The sequence below is a fragment of the Xenopus laevis genome, chromosome 5L, assembly GCF_017654675.1.
Source record: "Xenopus laevis strain J_2021 chromosome 5L, Xenopus_laevis_v10.1, whole genome shotgun sequence".
Lineage (NCBI taxonomy): Eukaryota > Metazoa > Chordata > Amphibia > Anura > Pipidae > Xenopus > Xenopus laevis.
The window spans coordinates 69,467,554-69,486,750 of NC_054379.1; positions in this window are offsets into that span (position 1 = coordinate 69,467,554).

Here is a 19,197-nt window from a genome sequence, read left to right on the forward strand (position 1 = left end):
TCCACGGTCTCCTCCCCCCAGCCACGTACAAGACCAGGGGTCCCCAAAAGGTCACCACCAGCCCCCTGGGAAGCCTGCTCCTGTTGGTCCTCCTCCTCCACAAAGCCACCTTCCTCCTCTGACTCCACTTCTGACACCTCTCCCTGCGTTGCAGCAGGTGCCTGGGTTCGTTCTGGTGATTCCGACCAGAAATCGTGCGCTTCCTGCTCCTCGTCATGCTGGTCTACAGCCTCATCTGTCACTCGTCGCACGGCACGCTCCAGGAAGAAAGCAAAGGGTATTAGGTCGCTGATGGTGCCTTCGGTGCGACTGACCATATTTGTAACCTCTTCAAAAGGGCGCATGAGCCTGCAGGCATCGCGCATAAGCACCCAGTAACGGGGGAAAAAAATCCCCAGCTCTGCAGATCCAGTCCTACCACCCAGTTCAAACAGGTATTCGTTGACGGCTCTTTGTTGTTGCAGCAGACGTTCCAACATGAGGAGCGTTGAATTCCAGCGAGTCTGGCTGTCGCAAATCAAACGCCTGACTGGCATGTTGTACTGCTGCTGAATGTCAGCAAGGCGTGCCATGGCTGTATAGGAACGTCTGAAATGGGCCGACACCTTCCTGGACTGCCTGAGAACGTCCTGGAATCCTGGGTACTTTGAGACAAAACGTTGTACTATTAAATTCAGAACATGTGCCATGCAGGGCACATGTGTTAAATTGCCCAGTCTCAGTGCTGCCAACAGATTGCTTCCATTGTCACACACCACTTTTCCGATCTTCAGTTGGTGTGGGGTCAGCCACCGATCGGCCTGTGACTGCAGAGATGACAGGAGTACAGATCCGGTATGGTTTTTGCTTTCCAGGCACGTCATCCCCAAGACAGCATGACAACGGCGTACCTGGCACGTCGAATAGCCTAGGGGGAGCTGGGGGTGCACAGGTGTGGAGGAGGAGGAGGACCCAGCAGCAGAGGACGAAGAAGAGGAAGAAGACGAGGTAGAGAGCGAAGGAGGAGTAGAGGTGGTGGCAGAACCACGTGCAATCCGTGGCGGTGACACCAACTCCACTGTCGTTGTTGAGCCACACATTTCCTGCTTCCCAGCCATGACCAAGTTCACCCAGTGGGCAGTGTAGGTGACATACCTGCCCTGACCATGCTTGGAGGACCATGCGTCAGTAGTCATATGGACCTTTGGCACAACACTAAGTGACAGAGATGCGGTGACTTGGCTCTGCACATGGTGGTACAGGTGTGGTATTCCCTTTTTTGAAAAAAAATTGCGGCTGGGTACCTTCCACTGCGGTGTCCCAATTGCTACAAATTTGCGGAAGGCCTCAGAGTCCACCAGCTGGTATGGTAAAAGCTGGCGGGCTAAGAGTGCAGACAAGCCAGCTGTCAGACGCCGGGCAAGGGGGTGACTCGCAGACATTGGCTTCTTACGCTCAAACATGGCCCTCACAGAAACTTGGCTGGGGGCAGATGACTGGGAATGGGAACTGGTGGTCAAGGTGGAAGGCGGAGTGGAGGGTGGTTCAGACGGGTCAAGGACAGCAGAGGTAGAGCAGTAAGATGCTGGACCAGAAGGAGGGTGGCTTTTAGTTTGCCTGTTGCCTTTGAGGTGTTGCTCCCAAAGTGCTTTGTGCTTGCCGTTCATGTGCCTTCGCATAGAAGTTGTACCTATGTGGCTGTTGGGCTTCCCAAGACTCAGTTTCTGACTGCACTCATTGCAAATTACAACGCTTTTGTCAGAGGCACACACATTAAAAAAATCCCACACTGCTGACCTTTTTGAGGCTGGCAATCTGGGGGTAAAAGTAGAAGTCGGCGGCGTTGGCGGGTGCGTTGGCCGGCTGACCACAGGTGCCGATACATGTTGTTGCCCTACTGTTCCCTGCGAGCTGTCCTCCCTGCTTCTTCTAAGTCTTATTCTCCTCCTGCCTCTCTGACTCTCCGTCTCTCCATCTGAACTATCCTCCTCTTGCTCTCTTCTACTGGGCACCCACAAAACATCAATCTCCTCATCATCATTCTCCTCAGATGCATCAATTTCTTCTAACAGCTCACAGAAGGAAGCAGCAGCGAGGACCTCCTCGTCATCACTCATTATGTCCATCTCTGTTGTGTTCTCTGCCAGAATTAAATCTGGTGTAACGTCCTCATCTCCTTCATCTTCTTCTGCCAATAATGGTTGCGCATCACTCAGTACAAGAAACTCATGTGAAAATAACTCCTCTGACTCCAGTGAAGAAGGGGCGCCGGTGGTGGAGGAAGTGTTACGTGGGGTGCCCATAGCAGTGGAGGATGAGGATGTTGTGGTAAAGTTAGAAACGGTAGAGGATGGGGTGTGCTGTGTAAGCCAGTCAACTACCTCTTCAGCATTTTGGGAGTTCAGGGTCATTGCCTTTTTAAAACTGGGCAATTTCCTAGGGCCACAGGATAGCATAGCAGCACGGCCCCTAGTGCCTCTGCGTGGCGGCCTGCCTTTGCCTGGCATTATTTTTAAAACAAAAACAACAACAACTCAGGTGGTGTTTCTGGAGACGGTATTATTATTGATATTTAGACAGAATGTGAACAAGCTCACACAGCTAAATGGGAGTTGTTTGAAAATGAAGAAGAAGAAGAACACACTGGGCAAACAAGGCCTACAAGGTCAACGTATACACTACAGCAGTGGTGGATACGGAATATATTATTGCTGCTTGAAAAACGTCACTCGGGTGGTGTTTCTAGAGACGGTATTATTATTGATATTTAGACAAAATGTGAACAAGCTCACACAGCTAGATGGGAGTTGTTTGAAAATGAAGAAGAACACACTGGGCAAACAAGGCCTACAAGGTCAACGTATACACTACTACAGCAGTGGATACGGAATATATTATTGCTGCCTGAAAAACGTCACTCAGGTGGTGTTTCTGGAGACGGTATTATTATTGATATTTAGACAGAATGTGAAAAAGCTCACACAGCTAAGTGGCAGTGGTTTGAAAATGAAGAACACACTGGGCAAATAATGCCTACAAGGTCAACGTATACACTACAGCAGTGGTGGATACGGAATATATTATTGCTGCTTGAAAAACGTCACTCAGGTGGTGTTTCTGGAGACGGTATTATTATTGATATTTAGACAGAATGTGAACAAGCTCACACAGCTAAGTGGCAGTGGTTTGAAAATGAAGAACACACTGGGCAAATAATGCCTACAAGGTCAACGTATACACTACAGCAGTGGTGGATACGGAATATATTATTGATGCTTGAAAAACGTCACTCAGGTGGTGTTTCTGGAGACGGTATTATTATTGATATTTAGACAGAATGTGAAAAAGCTCACACAGCTAAGTGGCAGTGGTTTGAAAATGAAGAACACACTGGGCAAATAATGCCTACAAGGTCAACGTATACACTACAGCAGTGGTGGATACGGAATATATTATTGCTGCTTGAAAAACGTCACTCAGGTGGTGTTTCTGGAGACGGTATTATTATTGATATTTAGACAGAATGTGAACAAGCTCACACAGCTAGATGGCCACTGGGCAAATAATGCCTGCAAGTGCACTACTATTGGTGCACTACTATGAAGAACAGCAAACAGCACTGGACACCTTAAAGAACAGTAAGATAAGTAAAATAAAAAAAAAAATTATATGTATATTAAAAAAAAAAATATTCTCGGGTTGGTGCTGCTGAACTACTAGGAGCAGCACAGTAGCACACCAGTCCCACTCCCCAACACTGCTAGACTAATAGCACTTGGCTGTTAAAGTAGCAAAGTAAAACAACAAAAAAGAAAATAAAAGCAGTCCTTACAAGGACTATTGGGTTATTACAGCAGTCAGCAGATGAGATCAGAAGAGATCAGTGCCCACAGCAGGCAGCTACATACAGAGCACTGCAGTAGAAGGTAGATTACTAGCCAGCAAAGCTACCCTAAAATGTCCCTCAAATCCCTGCAGACTTCTGTCCCTCCAATACAGAGCAGTATCAAGTAGATTACTAGCCAGCAAACTTACTATCAACTGTCCCTCAAATCAGTGAAATCACTAGCAGCTCTCTCCCTACACTAGCTCTTCCAAGCACACACAGGCAGAATGAAAAAACGCTGCAGGGCTTCAGTTTATATATGGAAGGGGAGTGGTCCAGGGGGTGTGGGGGTGGTCCAGGAGGGAGAGCTTCCTGATTGGCTGCCATGTATCTGCTGGTCTGGGGTGAGAGGTCAAAAAAAAGCGCCAGGTAAGGCGAACCCAAAATGGCGAACGTCGCGCGACGTTCGCGAACTTGCGGCGGACGCGAACAGCCGATGTTCGCGCGAACAAGTTCGCCGGCGAACAGTCCGCGACATCCCTAGCCGTTACTGCCTGTCTTGACCTTCCGCCTGTGACTTGACATTATACCTACACTACCTGCCCCTGACCCTGATATGTCGACCAAGTCTACTTCCTCATCCTTGGTACTTCGATTTGGTACTTCATTTATCAGCTTTACTAGCTTCTCTCCACTCATAGTCCTCATGTTCAATCCTCAGGTAGGATTTGTGTTGTGTGAGCCGCTTGTGGGTCATTATCAGTTCTGCTAAGTCCCTCTTCACTGGAACCCCGGTAAGCCTGACAATAAACTTCCTCTTGAAAATTGCTGCTAATAGCCCCCTTGAATGAAGTCAAAACGAATCAGCTTATTTAAAAACCTTAATTAGATTGAGCAGCAATAGGACTTGAGCCTATGAGAAACTCACCAGTGACATCACTGAAAGCATGGCCACTGAAGTGAAAAGAAATGAAGGATCCTCATTTTTAACCCAAAAAAACTTGTATGAGACTATGGGGCAAATTCACTAACTTCCTAAAATTCGCTAGCGACGGCTTCACTCACATCGCAACACTTCGCCAGGCGTAGATTCGCCAGGGCAAAGCTAATTCACTAAAATCCAAAGTTGCGTCCAGGGCACTGAACGCTGGCGAAGTTGCACTAGCAAAGCTAGTGGCAAGCAAAGCGAAGTTGCGCTAGCGTTGGCTAATTTGCATATGGCAGGAAGTTAAAGCTGAATGGACGTATATGTTGCAGCAAATACATTACACTATACAAGGCCAGGGAACCCTAATAAAATAAAATAGAGTTGTTATATTGCCCTACACATGAGCCCAGTGTATAGTGTATGTGCCATATGTTAGGAAATGTAGGGGGGAAGCCGGGTACCCCAGAAAAAATTTACGATCTTTTGCAGCCTATCACCCTGAAAACTGAAAAATCACCAGCGTTTTTTGGGACTTAGAAAATTTTTTTTGAGGAAGTCCTATCTACTCTATTGCACTTTGCCTGGTCTGAGTTCAGTAAAATCCGCATCTTAGTGAATTTGCGAAGTAACGCGAAACTTCGTCTGGCGTAAGAGTGTGAATTAGCGATATTATCACACATTATCTTTATCATCTAGTGTTAGGGTTTACATTAAATTATTTTTACCTCTCTTGTATTCCTTCTGTCTTGCAAGGTTTTATTTTTAAAGACAGCCAACACAAGATTTTCTCTGTTTTAGTTACAGTCTACTATCTGAGTTTACTCATCTTCTGAGGATGACCCAAAATCAAATTATACCACTAAAATCAAAATTATTAAAATAAGCTAAGAAAAACCTTTTGTAGAAAGTGCATGCCGATCATAGTTGAGAAGCATCCTACTGTCTCACAGAACCATTACAAATGTTATTTTCCAAAATAAACAGAGAACAAGTAGTAGTAGTAGTAGAGCAAAAAAAAACAAATACATGATTTATACTTAATACCAGGGCCTAAACTAGGGGTAGGCAGAAGAGAGATGTGCTTACGGTACCTTCCCTGTTACCTACCCCTAGTCCGCTCTCCAACATCAAATCATGCTGATGTGCTCCATGTTTGCCACACATGATTGCGATAGTCTGCACGTGTACGCTCACATACATATATGTGCACACATGTGTGGTGGAGTGCGAAGTGGCTGTTCGGGTTGCCTTTGGCACCCGGCCGGCCTGGCCCTGCTTAATACATGATATGTGCATGTGCAGTGAGTATGTGCACTTCAGATTACATATAACCTCAGTGCCATGTAATTCTCACACATAGGGTGTTATTTATCAAAATCCGAATTTATCTCATTATTTTCTGAAATATACTCCAACCAAATCTGCACGGTTATTTCCCCTTATCTATCAATACATTTTCCCCAAAATTTCCTGTACAGGAAAAACCTCAAAAAACATAAAAAATTCAAATGATACAAAATTTTCAGATTTTTACCCAAAAACCACTATATCTTCTGATTATTGCACAAAACCCAGCGCAGATCAAGAGACTTCTCCAATTGATTTATATTCAACCTTGGCAGATCTAAGGGCAGGACTTCACGGCCGATTTCGCATCGATCCGACGCGATGCGAAAAATCGCAGGCGTCACGACAGATGCAACGGAAACAATGTAAGTAATTCAATTGTCGCATAGTGTCACATTGTTGATGAGGCGCGGCACGCTGCGTCTGCATCCGACAGTCATGTCGCGCCGCATCAACAATGCGACACGATCCGACACTGCCATTACTTACCTTGTTTCCATTGCATGCGACGTGATGCCTGCGATTTTGCGCATCGCATTGGATCACTGCGAAATCGGCCATGAAGTTCTGACCTAAAGACTTTTTTCAACCTCGGGGTATAATAAATTCCGAAGAATTTGAGTTTATAAAAAAAAAAACGGATTTTATATAAAAAAAACTAGAGTTTTTGGCATTTGGACTTTGATAAAAAAAACCTTAATTAGGGTATAGTAGAATAATGACAATATGGTCAATACCATGTGTACTTTGATCAAAATAATCCCCCTAATCATATGGTATTATGTGTAATGTCTTTAGTGGTGTAAGGCGCTCTGGGAGACCGGCACGCTTTAAGGTAAGGATGCGCGCCGACCTCCACGTCTTCCTTGGGCATGCGCGTCCGGACGCACGCAAAATGATTTGTCGGCGGTGTGCCAGAATGCGTGCATGCGCAATAGAAACAAAATTCCTATGGGTGCATCCACGCTGCCACTTGTCGCCCACAACCTTGCTGATGTCATAGTGGTGCAAAAATTCAAAATAAAAGCCTGAATTCCATTGTTTGCATTGCCCAAGCTGGTTTTCAGTTGCTGATTCCGCTCAAGCCTTTTATTGCTATTGTCCCTTCTGGTTTTGACTTCTTGTCTGTTTTTGACCACTGAATCTTGCTGCCTGCCATTGACCCTTGCCAGACTACGACTTCGCCTTGCCTAATCCTATTTGGTACTGTGCTTCTGATCTACTTTGGTCGTGATTAGGATCCCTGCCCGCTCCGCAGCAGAAAGTTCCGGGGCCCAAAAAGGGTGTCAATGAAGACCGGGTTGGTAGGGCTCTCCAGTTTACAGCTTCTTTACTTACTGGTCGTAACAAGTGGGAAGGACAGTCGCACACTGGCTGCCACTGCCTTGCAGTGCTGATGTCCTAGGTTCAGTTTTAGCCAGGGCATTATCTGCACAGAGTTTGTATATTTTTTATGTCTATGTCGGTTTCCTCCAGGTTTCGACCCACCCATGAATTGGCTCCTGGTAAAATTGGCCATAGTGTGTGTGAATGTATTATCTAGCACCTTAGGCACCACAATATACATTCTAGACTTTCTCATTTCTGTTTTACAGGAAAAACAGGTCATTCACTTGGATTGAAGTGCACAACTACAGTCTCCAGGGAGTTACAGACTTTATAAAGATATAAAATAACAAGAGGGTTTGATGTTTAAAGAAACAAACATACAAAAGTAAAAAAGAAAGTAGATCCTGAGATCTTAAAAAGCTAATTTGCTGCCAGTGGCATGGAGTGAGAGATTAGTTTAGCTTTAACTTTCTCACTATGGTATTATATTCACATGTGACTAGCCAGAAAAAGGGCAAATGGGAGAAGTTACAAATGAGTGTCTTGCAGTGAACTTTTCCTTGTTATTCCATTTTTCGTATTTAATATTTTTACAACTAGGCCTAAAGCTACCATAAAATTATAAAACATATATAAATATATATATATGTATGTGTAGATATATATATATATATATATATAAATATATATATATATACACTATATATATATATATATATATATATATTGTATATATAGATCTTAATATTATAAATAGCCTTGGATACTACACTTATCCAAGACATCATCCAAGCTAGTCTTGAAAGCATTAACAGAATCGCAACCTGCAACATCAGCCTGGCAGGGCATTCCACAACCTCACTATTCTCACTGTGAAGGAGCACTTTAGATAAATCAGACCCTAGGCAACCCAGCTAGCCACCTCACCCCTTCCTGGCATACTCACTGTGACCATTTGCAGGGGGAAGGTGGGCACATGAGGTGCACTGGGGGTTACAAGGATGACTGTTTCCCATGGGTCATTGTATGTGCCAGTAGCAGTGAGCATGACAATGGTTCCTATAATTTCTCTTTGGCCATGTCCTCAAGACTAATTTTTATTCACACTTCATGCGTTGCGAGAGGTGTAATTAAGAAAAATTAAGTTGCTGATTTTCTAAGATAATTTCTGCATTTCACTATTGCATATATTATTAACAACTGAATAGCAAAATTGTTGGTCAGATTAATACAAGTTAGCAATTGAAAAGACATATCTGAATGCTAGTTGTCTAAACATGTTTGTACACTGCTGAATTAACTCGACACTAGGGGGCAGATTTATCAAGGGTCGAAGTGAATCGAGAGAACTTTCGAAGTAAAAAAATTTGGAATTCAAAATAATTTTTTGAATAATTCGACCATCGAATAGGATACTACGACTTCGAATTAACTTCGACTTTGTTTCAAAGTAAAAATCGTTAGAATATTCAACCATTCGATAATCAAAGTACTGTCTCTTTAAAAAAACTTCGACTTCAATACTTAATTAATACAAATTAAACCTGACAAAGTGCTGTGTTAGCCTTATGGGGACCTTCTACAACCATTTTCTAAGTCTTTGTACATCGAAGGAAATCCTTTGATTGTTCGACTATTCGATAATGGAAGTACTGTCTCTTTAAAAGAACTTTGACTTCAATACTTCGCCAACTTAAACCTGCCGAAGTGCTATGTTAGCCTATGGGGACCTTCCAGAGCAATTTTCTACGTTTTTTGTGTTCGAAGGAAAATCGTACGATAAAAAAGTTTGAATCGTACGATTCGAAGTACGATTGGAGTACAATCATACCATTGAACTACGATCGGAATACGATCGTATGTTGAATAAAATCTTCCAAATTCGAATGTCTGAGGATTCTATTCGATGGTCGAATTTCAAAGTATTTTCCACTTCGAAATTCTGCCCTTAGATATCTAATCTACCATTCATGAAGCAACAGCTGTGTGTTCCTTTGAAGCTCTAGCTTGATCATTGTATAGAGGTCCATCCCAACATTACACCGCCACAACTCCCATGCGCACAGTAACACGAGCATACCAAAAAGCCATAAATATGGTGATGGGCACCTCCCAGACATGGTCTATTTGGACCCCTTTGTGGGGCAACAACAATTTACCCCATTTTCAACTTATATCGGATGTCAGTTGCTGAGCCAATCACAGAGTCAAAACCATAAAAGATATCATAGAAGGTGATGACATTAAACAATTTCCAGTCCTACAACAAGAATATAACCTTCCTTCTAGGATTTCGCTACCTTCAACTCAAACACGCTTTACAGTCGCAATTTCCTGATAGAACAATACTAACCAAAGAAACAACATTGGAAAAGTATCTACTTAAATTAGGCCTGAAAAAAACACTATCATTCTACTATACAATTCTTTTGCAGATAGGTCCTGATCCGATGGACAAACCTAAACAAAAATGGTTAAGGGACATTCCAAAAATAGAGGATGATATGTGGAAAGATGCTCTAAAACAAATTCCTGAATTGAGTATGTCCACAAAAGACCTGTATTTACAAGTCAAATTTCTGAACAGAGAATACTATTCCCCATACAGGCTGGCTAAATTGTACCCTACAGCATCCGATGTCTGCCCAAAATGCAGAACATCAGTAGGAACATTCTTTCACATGTTCTGGGAGCGCACAGAGATACAGCAGTTCTGGAAAGAGGTTATACAATACATGGCAGCAGAACTTAACCTGCCTTATATATACTTCCCCCTGATTTGCATTCTGGGCATCCTGAAAGACTCCAACATGGAGTCATACACAAGACTATGCTATTTACAAATATTATGCCAAAAAATCAATATTTCTTCAGTCGAAATCTATGACAGCCCCCTCGCTCAATTTTTGGAAAAAACTAATCAATGATTCTTTACCTAAACATAAACTTACATATGTAGCCAGAGGCTGCCCAAAAAAGTTTGACGCAGTGTGGAGTACCTGGGTAGTAGTGCAAAGATAATAAGGTGGTGTATAGATACTCAAACATATATTTGTGTAACTCACTTGACCCCACCTCTTGAGAGGCCCTTGAGAATCTTTCTCCTTCCTTTCCTTTGTTTCTCTTTCCACAAAGGAAAGGAAGGAGAAAGGTTGTATAATGTGTATTGTTGTTTGTGTTTACTATGAAAACTCAAAAATAAAAAAAAAGATGTCCAAACAAAACGGCAATAGATTCAAAAACACTGTCATCACCAGTAAAGCTCTCCTACATACTACAGTGTAGTAATATTTTACTATTTACTCTTGGGTAGAAATTTGTCATGTCTCAAAAACTCTTGATTCCTGGAAATGTCACCTGTTGCCTAGCTAAGGGCAGGCACTGCAGACAACACAGGTCACCATTTTTAAGAGGGATCAAACACAATTCAGACATAGGCCTGCCCATAAAAGGGCTTCTTTCAGATTTCTGAAAAATGCATTTCACTTTCTATTCCCAGTTAAATTCTCCAGAACAAGGGACTCCGAGAACAGGCCTGTGAACTGTTGTGGCTGGCAAACTGCCAAGTCCAGCTGCACAGACTTTTCACAGGACCTCTCGATGCACTGCGAACCCACAGCCAACTTCAATTGCTGCTTGTGCTTCACTGCCTACAAGGCTCCCCCCCCCACCTCAAGGCCACCTCAGTGTCTCATGGTTGTCTGTTCAACAGAAGAGCTTGACTCTGCCAAGGCAGCTGTCTGTTAAAGGAGTAAAATAACATGAGACTAAAAAGAGGCAAAAGTTGCGTAACTGAGGAAGCAAGATAAGAAACATACACTTCTAATTTGGTTTTACTTCAGTATTTATGTCTGTTCCTTCTGTATTTATACATGGGAATACAATTTTCCATTTCTGATTTTCCTAATAAAGTCTCAATTTTTAGAGCAACTGAATGACAGAAAATCAGTATATGCTGCCAATTGTGAATTATAAAGCTTGCTTTCTTCACAGCCCCCCACTGTTATACATAGTATATAAGAAAATACTGTTAACATAATAAAACATACAGAAGGAAGCAATAACAATGTGAGACATTGGAAGCCTGCCATTTCCCACTGAACGTACCTATTGTTTTAGCATTTCTTAACCACCATGGAACATAATAGAACTCCACTTTAATGGTAAGGTTTGGAGAACATTGCTCTGTAATCAATAGTACATTAACATATGATTTGGATAAATGATAAGCAGGGTGAGAATGACATGTCCAACATTGTTACAGCCTGATACAATGCAAAAAGTTGGATTCGCTGTTAGCTTATAAATAGTAACAAATATATGAAGTAGCTGTTCTCTCACAGTTAGATTTATGGTTGAAATATTGAGGTATAAAAAGGAGGTAAGTATATAGTGTATTATCAATTGTGTGGTTTCTATAAGCTTGTCAGAAAGAAATATTCTTCAAGTTGGTAGAAAGAATAGCTTCCATATTGTATTGTATTACTCTGGTGCCATTTTTTCAAAGAGCAGATGGTAAGTACACAGCTTTTTTTTGTACCCTGTGTCTGCTAGCACTTCCCTAAGATCTGTATGGAGCACAGTCACTAATGTCTCCATTCATTGTACATTACTTAACCAACATTATTATAAGTTGATTTGTACCAAGGCTACAAATGGGGTCAGTTGTAACTATATGTAGGGGACAGTCTGGAAGGAGCAGTGAAGCTACAATATACAGTATATACACTGTATATATGTATATATGACAACAAGGGGATCACCTCCTTTAGTGAAACTAAAATTTTCAAGCACAGCACTCAACACTATCAAAGTGATTTATTTCAAACAAAACTTTCCAAAATGTGCAACACTGCCGGCAGACTTGTTCCACTGCCTATGGGACTGTCAATATATAAATGCCTTCTGGATAAAAATTAGAGATTGCGCCACAAATACTCTGGTGAAATTTGTGCCGCTGTCACCTGAATGAGTGATATTTATGTCATATGTCCAATGCCAATCAAAGTTTACAAATTGCAGAAGAAAACTTCTGATGACTATATCAGTAGTTGCTAAGAAGACAATGCTAGAGTGCTGGATACACACTAACCTTGGTCTTTACTAAAGGAAACACTCACCAATGTACTCTTCTCTGCTTTGGAAAGCTATATAGACACACTACCACTTTACTTAAAACACACATTCAGAGCTGCTTCTGCACAACTTTGTGGTATGAAAGCAGAATGGTGCTACAACACCCACCTATTAATTTATCTGCATACTAGAGGGGTATGCAAGAAGAGGCAATTGGATCCAGGTCCTCACTTTTCTGTCTTTATTTCTCATTTCTTTTTTTTTCTTGAAATGTATTAGTTAATTACTTTTCAATTTAAAAACAAGGGTACAAAAAGAAAAAAAATGGAAAAGGGTAGATGTATGTATGTATGTATGTATGTATATTTTTATTTGTAAAGCGTTCCTTGAGGGCAAAGCACTGTACAGCAAAACAATAAATTAGTAGTAACAAACAAGGGGTCATTGGAATAAAAAGTAACAATAAGTGCATTATTAGAATACAATTCACATAAATATAAAATATAATTACAATACAGATTAAGTGCTCAGTGTCAAGGAAACAAAAGGCTAGACCCTACCCCGTAGGGCTTACAGTCTAAATGGGAGGGTAACATACAGACATAATTCAGAGGGGTATTAAGGTGCTGTGGGTTACAGTTAGTTACACTGTTATATAAGTGCCAGTTCAGGTGTTATCCAGGTGATAACACAAATCAATAACCCAGCACATGCTTGTCATCAACAAAGGTTTTCTATCACTATTGAAATAAATTATGTTCATTGTACACTGTGGGGTTCCTATTCTATTTTTATATTAAATCAACAGCACTTTACCAGAATCTTGACACTTTGATAATCTAATTCGACCACAAGATCATGTTTCCTAATACTTAAATACTCCAATATATCTTTGATATCTCTTTTCAATTCACATGTTTATTGGTATTTCTAAGAACAAGATACACATTTTTAATTTTTTACTTAATTTACATATAAATTAATATATATCACACTAATCACGGTACAGTATAAGAGAACTCCTATTCTTCTGCGTGCAACAAAAAAGATGTGATGCACAAATTTACCACTGCTTATGATGCTTTCACAGTGTTGCTTGTACTTTGTTCTGTTCCTTACTGTACTTGAAATAAAAAGAACTTAAAACAAAAACAAAGTTTTCCAACGCTTTGATTACAAACTGTGATCTTCCTCAGGGAAAAACTGCCCTGGTATGCTGATAACAGTTCTTGTTTCTTTATAATGTTACAAATAATTGTCTGATTGTTAGCACTGTTTTTTCTGACATAGATTAATGTTTATATATCTTGGAACTCATTGCCGTATTTGACCACATTTATCAATTACCCATTCAGATAAAAACGTCTGGTTTTCATTAGAGTGTCAAATGTGTTGATGTAAAGGAATTTACTAAAAAAAGATTTTAGCAAAAAAAATAGTTTATTTCAAAATAACACTTTCTGGAACAAATCTGAGTACAAAAAGAATCAATGTTTGAACCACAAGTTTATATTAATTAACATATAAATACAAGAATGGGACATGGTCTCCAAAATGTTTGTGACCTTGGGTTTTCCGTTATTTGGATCTCCATACTTTGTCTGCTAAAAAATCATTTAAATATTAAATAGCCCGAATAGGATTTTTTTGCCTCCAATAAGAATTAATTATATCTTAGCTTGGATCAAGTACAGTGTAATTTTTAAAAATTTTAATTATTTACTTATAATGGAGTCTATGGGAGATATATATGAACTAAGTCAAAAATTAAAAATGAGTACCGTATATACCGAGTATAAGCCGATTTTTTCAGCCCCCAAATATGCTGAAAAACTCTACCTTGGCTTATACTAGGGTCAAGCGCAAAAACGTCTAAGAATAGTCGCATGCGCCTAAGAATAGTCGCCGGCGTCCAAGAATATTCGCTGGCGTCCAAGAATAGTCTCCAAGAATATTCGCCGGCGTCCAAGAATAGTCGCCGGCATCCAAAAATGAGACGCCGGCACCTCCAATGGGAGCAGAAACCCTAAATTTTTTGATTGAAACTTACCAGAAGCTGCTGCATTTCTCACCCTAGGCTTATACTCGAGTCAATAAGCTTTCCCAGTTTTTGGAGGTAAAATTAGGTACCTCGGCTTATACTCGGGACGGCTTATACTCGAGTATATACGGTATCTTGTAATTAGAAATACCAATACACATGTGAAACAAAATGTAATTTTCAAAGTGTCAAGATTAAGGTAAAGTGCTGTTGTTTGAATATAAAACATAATAGGAACCCCACAGTGTACAACAATGTATGTCAATAGTGATAGCAAAACCTTTTTTGATGACGAGCATCAGCTGTGTTATTGATTTGTGTTATGTGGTGTTTATACAAATGGCCTGTAGATGTCACTTTGCCCAGACTTATACTGTGCATACTTCCTGACAGCTTAAAAGTGAAAGTGAAAGTTACTGTAGTGTAATGGCTGCATGAGTCACTAATAAAGCACTGTTATACTCTACTCATCCTCGGCTATCCAAAACATAACAAATAGACATACCTCCCAACTGTCCCTTTTTCGGAAGGACAGTCCCTCTTTTGACAGCTCAACCCGCAGTCCCTCATTTGTACTGGAAAGTCCCTCTTTTCTATGCACTGAACAGCCAGAAAAAGAAACAAAGTTTCTCACTTAATTGGCTTTTAGCAGAGAGCCCAGAACAGCTAACAGGTGCAAATAAGATACTTTGTAACAATTTTGAGACACAAAAACACAGTTTAGATAAGGAGAAAAATTTTCAAACTTTCATTACCTGCCAAATTTTGTAACACAAACATCGTAATTAGGGGGTGTGGCCACAGAAAGGGGTGTGGTCAAGAAAATTGCTGCGCTACGTGCGGGAAAAATTTTTTTGTCTCTCTTTTTACTTCCAAAATGTTGGGAGGTATGCAAATAGACGACGAGATGGCTCTTCTACCTCTGCAGCAGCCTGCACCTTTTCTTCCAAACCCTGGTGAGCTTACCATACCTTTACTGCTTGGATTCGTATGGTTGAAAATAACATTATTGCTGCTGACCAAGGGGACATTTCTGCTGCTAGAAAGCGTGCTTTACTTATTCACTGCCTGAGAGCAGAGGGACAGCGTATAGTCTGTACATTACCATTAGCTGATGATACTTATGAAACTGCACTTACTGCTATAAAGAACTTTTTCATGCCAAGATTAAATGTGGTTGCTGAAAGATATAAATTCCGCCAACGTGGACAACGTAATGGCGAATCCACAGAACAATTTGTAGCAGCTTTGAGAGAGCTGGTTGTTACCTGTGAGTTTGGGAATCTAACAGATGAAATCCTAAGAGACCAAATAGTGGAAAAAACAAACTCACGTCGCATTAGAGAGAGACTGCTCCTAGAGCAGGATTTAACCCTTACAAAGGCTATAACAGTTGCTAGCCAAATTGAAACAGCAGTCGCAGAGGCTAAAACTCTCAGTCAGGGAACTGCTAGGAATGTACAGACTGTGAATTCAGCACTGTGACCTAATAATGCACAGTCACAGGCAAAATACAATGCTAAGGAAAGGGATTCACCTACTGTCAAGACCGCCGGGAGCGCGAGGAGTCGCGTCCGCTCCCGGCGGCGAAGAATTCAAGATGGCGGCGCCCAGTCAACCCACGTGGGTTCCGACGCCGGCGCCGTGACGTCAGCGCGGCGCGACGGTCGCAGGCGCGCTGACGCTGGCGCAAGGGCGCCAAATTCAAACATAAAAGGACGCCTGAGACACCAAGATGGCGCCCGAAAATAGGATTCTGTTCCCTGAGAGTTTCCTGGGTTCCCTTGCTGTTTTCCCTACTTATATCTGCCTGATTCCTTGTTGTGACCCTTTGCCTGGACCTGGACTTCGCTGATTCTCTGCCTGCTATTGACCCCCTGCCTGGACTTTGGACTTTGATTATATTCTGCCTGCCTTGTGACCTGTAGCCTGAACCCGATTACCCTTTCTGCTTAATCCCTGGATACCACGATCCTGATCCCTCCTGAGGGGCTTCCTCCTAGATCCGGACTACTCCCAGAGGGGGCTCCCGGCTCCCTGACATTATTTTCGGGCCATGGATCCTTCTGAGGAAGCCACACCTCATGTCGGACGAGCGCTCCGCGGACTGGCATCCCGCATGGAGGACTACGAAAACCAGCAGGTTCGCATTGGGCAAGCACTCGATGTCCTGCTAGCTCAAGTGCCTTCTGAGCCTTCCACTGCTCCACCTACTGGAGATCCCCCCATGGCGGCAGCCCCTACGAACGCAAGCTACCGACAGGTGAGCCTCGCATTCCACCTCCCCTCGCTTCAGTGGGGACCCACAAGCCTGCAGGGGGTTTGCCACGCAATGCCAAATTCAATTTGAGTTCCAACCCACACAGTTTCCTAGTGAGCGTTCCAAGGTGGGGTATGTGATGTCTCGATTGGAAGGCAAGCCACTGGAGTGGGCAACGTCTCTTTGGGAGAAGAATTCCCCGCTGACTTTTGATGTTAAAGACTTTCTCCAAGCTTTTCGTTTAATCTTTGATGCTCCAGGTCGGGTTACGAACGCCCCTGCCCGTCTCTTGCAGCTCCGGCAGGGAAGCCGCAGTGTCAATGACTATGCTATAGACTTCCGAACACTGATGGCGGAGACTTCCTGGTGTGATGACGCTTACAAGGCTGTATACTACCAAGGCCTATCCATCCGCATCAAAGATGATCTCGTCTCCAGAGAGACTCCTGACACCTTGGAAGGGCTGATCGCTCTATCCATTAAAGTGGACACTCGTCTCAGAGAGCACCAGGTGGAGAGAGAGCGCAGCAGACGATTTTCTCCCTTGTTGGCCCCTCGCTTTCAAAGGCCGATTCTGCAAACACCCGCTGTTCCTGTGACTCATGTGTCGACGTCCCCCTTGGAGGAACCTATGCAAGTAGGAAAGACTCACCTCTCCGAGCAGGAAAGACTCCGAAGACGTATGGCAGGTCTCTGTTATATACTGTGGTGGCATTCCATTTTGCCAACGCCTGTCCTGCCAAAGCCAAGAGTTTTGTACCCGAGGTATGTCTCAGGTTTCTCATGTAGGGGGCATCACTCGAGGTCCTCAGGAGAAGTATCAAGAAAGTTCACGCAGACTTCTTCTTCCTTTGCAGATTCACCTGGCAAGTAAGTCTATCTTCGAAAGGGCCTTCCTCGACTCCGGAGCGGATGGCAATTTCATGGATGCCTTTTTTGCCGAACGCATGAAGATTCACCTGCTTCCATTATCTTCACCCCTGCGAATTACCGCCATAGATGACAAACCCCTGGAGTTTGAATTCGTCACAAAGTTCACGGCGGAACTATCTGTACAAGTTGGGGCGCTGCATCAAGAAAAACTTTCATTCTTCATCATCCCCTGTCCTTCTACTCCAGTAATATTGGGTCTTCCGTGGTTACGTCTGCATAACCCCACCATAGACTGGTCCACTGGGCAGATCTCTCGTTGGAGTTTATTTTGCCTGCAACATTGCCTTCCGTCAAAACCCCTCGAGAAGGTGAATGTCTCCTCTGCGGAATTAAAGACTTTGCCCTCCACTTACAAGGGATTTTCCGATGTGTTTTGTAAAAAGTCGGCAGAGTTCCTTCCCCCACATCGCTCCTACGATTGTCCGGTTGAACTCCTGCCAGGAGCTATGCCCCCAGAGGGCGCACCTACCCTCTCTCTCCTGCAGAGACTACCGCTATGAAGGAGTACATCCAAGAAAATCTCCAGCGGGGGTTTATCCGCCCTTCTATCTCTCCTGCAGGGGCTGGGTTCTTCTTTGTGGAGAAGAAGGACGGAGGCCTTCGGCCTTGTATAGACTATCGGGGTCTGAATAAGATCACCGTGAAGAACAGGTACCCCTGCCCCTGATTGCCGAGCTCTTTGACCAGCTGAAAGGGGCAAAGATTTTCTCCAAGTTGGATCTCCGGGGGGCCTACAACCTCATTCGCATCCGGGAGGGTGACGAATGGAAGACGGCATTCAACACTCGGGATGGGCACTATGAAATATCTCGTTATGCCCTTCGGCCTATGCAATGCCCCTGCCGTCTTCCAGGAGTTTGTTAATGATGTGTTCCGAGATCTCCTAGGAAGGTTCGTAGTCGTATACTTGGACGACATCCTGATCTTTTCCAAGGACCTTGAAAGTCATCGCTCCAGGTGAAGGAGGTACTCTCTCGTCTGAGGAAGAACTCTCTCTTCGCCAAGTTGGAGAAGTGTGTCTTCGAGGTATCCAAGATCCCCTTCCTAGGATACATTATCTCTCGAGAGGGATTTGAGATGGACCCCGTGAAGGTGTCGGCCATCCAGGAGTGGCCTCTCCCACTGAGTACCAAGGCAATCCAGAGGTTCATCGGATTTGCTAATTATTATCGACAGTTCATCCGGGGGTTCTCTTCCCGCATTGCACCTATCCTGGCCTCATCCGGAAAGGGGTAAACCCAGCCTGTGGCCTCAATCCGCCATAGAAGCCTTTCAGTCCTTGAAAGAGGCCTTCACGTCCGCTCCTGTTCTCCGACATCCCAATCCTGCACTACCCTTCTGCATCGAAGTCGATGCTTCTGAAGTCGGAGCCGGAGCTATCCTGTCTCAGAGACACTCCACTGATGGAAAATTGCACCCCTGTGCGTTTTTCTCCAAGAAGTTCTCATCCGCAGAGCAGAACTATGATGTCGGAAATC